Raw genomic sequence first — 5,034 nt, 5'->3', positions numbered from 1 at the left:
CATGTGGCCGCTTCAGTACATCTGCAGACAAAGAGCAGTCTTGTGTGTGCAGAAAATTTTGTGTCGTATTCCACCAATATTATTCTGCCATCTGGGCACAAATGGTAAAAAAATTTATAGACATCTTTTTATTTCTTTTTCGCAGTCTTTTCGTGCACAGGCGCTACTAAAGAGTCACCAGAAGTTTCGTTATCATGTACAGGCATGTGTCAGTGGTGGTCCGGTCACTCTATAAAAAATTGTTTAGTTACAGCGCCTCCATTTTTATTCATCAAAGCATCTTAGCAATAAATTGAAGCAGGCCAGGTTATACTTGATATGGTAGATCTATAGTGAAGATGTTGTCCAAGTTGCCTTGATCCAATTAAAGACCAATGTGCTCAATAGGTCAAATTAGGCCTCTTCCTTTTATGGGGTTTGTTGTCAAAGGCCGAACAAAGAGCTTAGTGGTGCAAGAACTCTTGTGAAGTAAGTTTTCTTGTTTCTTTTGCAGGACGTTCACAAGTGCCGAATTAGCGTTGTTCACAGTGTACCAACTGGAGATGTCGCACAAATTTTATACTTGAAATGAAAAGTTGAAGGAAAAAACATGAACTTGTCTGCTAAACTTGGTGTCATTGATGTCATGGGTTATTCTAGTGTGTTTGTGCGACACCGCTAAGCAATACCAAGGTGATGGAGTAAAAAGCGGCCAGACCATTTTATTCTCAGCCACAGAAAAACGTTTTATCAACCACAAGGTTCTCTTTCTTTAGTGTGTCTCCGTCTTTGCTTGTGTCCATTTGAAGACATGCGGACTGTCATTTGGTTATTGTGCTCTTATGAATTGTAAATAAATACTTGATTTTTCTCTGCGTGCTAAAAACGTTGTGAACTTAGTGAATTTCTTCATGTTTTTCTGCCAAAATAAATCACAGGAAAAGACTTACAGATAAAACGGACAGGGTGCTTTTAATGAATGATATTGCGTTCAATTCTTAAAGTTCTGGCTAGTGTGAGTTGCTAGAGTTCAGGCATCAAAGCACTAAAAAAGCCTCTCTTAGATCAACAATGAAATTCTGACCCTACTACAATTTTAAGCACAGAAAAAGTTGTAAAAGTGCATTTAAATTTCAAATTGACCTCCGATATTTATTTTGCGGCGCCTCCGGTTCGAAGCATTGAAAGAAGTGTGAGTGTAAGGACTCGTTTCCTTTATTAGACCCAATAATAATGAGAACAGAATGATGCCAAGAGAAGTATAGAGAATGTTATTAGAGGTAATCTTTATAGTAAATGTGGAAAAATAAAAGTAAAAAAAACTCATAACTAACCTCTGGCTAAATTCCAACCTGTGACCTTCGAAAGCCGCAGGTGCGACCTCAGCTACAGTATAAGCTTGTCAGTGCTTCATGAGATGGTTTTGTGTGTTTAATTATAACAATATTGAACAAAACACACGCCTGCGCATTCATAGAAGTAACGCTCCGTTAAGAAAATCTTGGTTCGTTCAGCATTCCGAACTCCGCGAACAAATTTCAAGCTCAAAGAGGCCTATGATAACAGAGAACTCTTGCAATTTTCTACGAATCACTATATATTAAACTTAGACAATACATAATACATTGTATGGTTCATTTGAAAAGCTGAACAATAGAGCACCCCGAGAAAGCAAACAAGCAGGAAAAAAGTCACTTTTTTATTCTTAAATATTCCTTTTAAGTTTGAATAACAATTACGGGCTTTTTTGTCTTTTTTCGTTATCAAACGTCAGGAAAGAGAATAATTGCGGAAATATAATAATTTAAGGTGAATAGTTACCGCGAAAGTTACGCAGAAAAATCAATAGATGTTCAGGTAGTGGAGCTACTTGCGTGACTGTGCCTATTTTCATATTTTCTCACATTTACCACCATGCCTTTTTGTGTAGAAAAATCATTAGTATACCTTGCATTTGATAGCTCGCATGTGAACGAAACTCGCTCTTCTTATTTTTTCATTTTATGCCCATGTTTCGCGTCGCCAGCTGTTTTGCCCGTGACCACTACACTGTCATTTATATTTCAACGCAAGTGTAAACGCATTCAATTTATGATGTTGAGAAACAACACTATTGATGGTTTTGCGCGTATGAACCCAACAAAGTTTTTCCTTTTCACTGCAGTTTGTGTACCGTAAGTTTACTTAATTGTGACTACTTTCAATAGTGTGCATTTTCTTCTTTAACAGGTGAGCGGTTTAGCTGGCCGTTGTCGGTTCGTCGCGATCAGAACTCTATCACCAGTATGAACAGGCACGCGTTCGCTAGGTCTTCTTTATCACCACCGTATTCTAGTTATATTTTGCTGCCAAAACGGTGCCTGCTTCTCTGGTACGGGATGCAACAATTCTGAAGCTATAGCAATCAGGCGACATTACTCGTTATTTGTGAAACAAAAGAGAACACAAGCTCTTCATTGTTTGTCTGGGTCCAGCACCACAATATGGTGGAAACTATGAGAGGCGCCGTAGTGAGCGACTTCAAATAATTTGAACATCTTTGGGTTCTTTACCGCATCCTGGCTTGGTGCAATACTATAGGTCTCACACGAAACCCGAACAGCGGCAAACTTTTGTAGTGGTGTAGTGAGAGTAATTCAGTAATTCAGTATTTCACGCCCGAAATTTAGGTTTGATAGCTCTGGTCATTGGATACCTGTCCTTGATGTCATCTCCACTGTAAAATTGAGGACCCTTTTTCAAGGACAATGCAGAAGGTATAGCGGTGCCGAGCAATTCCGTGAGCAATAATACAACTATCTCCTTAGGACGTAGCCTCTTCACGGAAGTCATGCTTGAGCACAGTTACCACAGAACCCGTTACACAATTAAGGCCACAGATATCATTCCGTGACCAAAATACGACCATTTCCTTCGAACAAAGCGTTCTTACGTATTCTGTACGTTATTAGAACTAATACAAAAATGTTTGTATTGTTCAACACAACAGTCTGCTATATTGTTCTGCACAACAGCATGCCACCACACCACAGCTGTGCCATGCAGCCTGCTTGCAAAAAAAGTGCCGCCACATCCACGAAGTGAATGATGAGTGGGCGAAGCTCCGGAGGTAAACCTGGTAAACCATGAATCCTCCGTACATTTGGCCCACTCGATTTTATTGCAACGCTCCCCCTAGCGTACGTCGCCGCACTATATTGAGCGATGACACGCGCCATATGTGGCATCATTCCTATTTTATAACACCTCGCATCTTTCATAATCAACTACACGTACCGCCGTCTAGTTTATAACATCTTGCATCTTTTGGACGGACGGACGGACGGATGGATGGATGGATGGATGGATGGACGGACGGACGGACGGACGGACGGATGGATGGACGAATGGACGGACGGACGGATGGATGGATGGATGGATGGATGGACGGACGGATGGACGGATGGACGGATGGATATGGCTGTACCCTTTAGATCGGGAGGTGGCTAGCGTAATACATAATGCCGTCAGCTACAAGTACCGCCATCTAGTGAACACTGCAAGAACTGAACAAGAGGTGGCTACATACAGGGGACGCACAGCCCACGCCTTAAGGAGCTTCGCTCCTAATATAGCAATAGAGGTTTCATTTATGTTCCGCGTTCCTGTGAATGTGAGTAATTTGTTTTGCTTGACGGAGAGTTTTGTTGGCTGGTAACGCTGTCAATTTTTTTCTGGGCACACATTCATCTGCAAGTGAACACAGGGTTCATAGAATGATTACAACGTACTATATGTTTTGCACAGGTACCTACTGAAACGTTCCGTAAGATGCGGAGACCTCACATACGGAATTATTGGAATATGGAAGACGTATGATGCGGACTCCGCATAAGACGTATGATGCGGGCTCCGCATAAGACGTATGATGCGGACTCCGCATCTTATGGAAAGACGTATCATGCGGAAATTACTGAAATGTGTGCGTGTTACGTCTGAATCTAGTGCAAAGCAACATAATGTGTAAACTGAATAGACGTCCACATCTTGAGTACATGCAATACTGTGTACAAATCACAATATTTCTTAAATGTGCATGATGAGGGATTGAATCATCGGCATCTTACTAATTGTCGTGATCCAGAAGCAAAAAACCTTTTAAATAAAATACATTACAAAACTACTAAATTAACATGCTAGCGATCATAAATGGTGGTTACATTGCAACACATTAATGCAGTGTTCTATGCAAGACTTAAAACTTATAAAGTTATTATTATCAATAGAGAAGCATTAATATACAAATCAGCCCAGCTACAATCAATATGTTTTTTATTTGTCTGTATGCTCCAGCTGTGAATAGTGACATTGCAGTGTTGATCGTACACAAATGAGGTGACTGCACCGCAATTTCACGAGCTCCACCTAAGCCACAGGATGGTGGCACAATGTAACAGAAATTTTAGAACGAAATGTTTAAACATAAATAATAATCATAGCACTGTGAAAGTGTGGCGCTGTGTTTATCTCATGAATGCCTTGTGGAGATCGGCGAAATGCTGCATGAGGCTCCGGCACCACTGTAAATTTTGAAGGTCACTGCGATAGAACTTATGTGTCCTTCATAGGCACCTGGAAATGAAAATAATTGGCACAAATAATGTCAGAGACACAAGTTAGCACAATAGTTTACATGCACAAGAAATATAACACACAGAATGAAACTGAAAATTTAAGGCACACAATCCTTCATGTTATGCATATGTGAATAATAGAAGGAATGAGTGTATAAATTAGTTTTGCCACATCAAAAAAAAACAGCATGCTTATCACAGTGAAAATAACTAGGTTGTCACGATTTTCAATGGTAGAGATAATCGATTAATATGTCCTTATGAAATTATGATTTAAACGCTTCCTGCACAGTAAAACTTTAGGAACTGCAAGTGAAAGCTCTCAATGTTCATTTAATAGTGAGTGCATGTACATCTGCTGCCTTTATACTATACAGTTTGTGCACAAAATTGGCATCTTGAACAATTTTGAGAGTTAAACCTATGTAACTTATGAAGGTTA

Source organism: Rhipicephalus microplus, chromosome 2 (assembly GCF_043290135.1).
Source record: "Rhipicephalus microplus isolate Deutch F79 chromosome 2, USDA_Rmic, whole genome shotgun sequence".
Taxonomy (NCBI): domain Eukaryota; kingdom Metazoa; phylum Arthropoda; class Arachnida; order Ixodida; family Ixodidae; genus Rhipicephalus; species Rhipicephalus microplus.
This window is presented reverse-complemented; position numbering follows the sequence as displayed.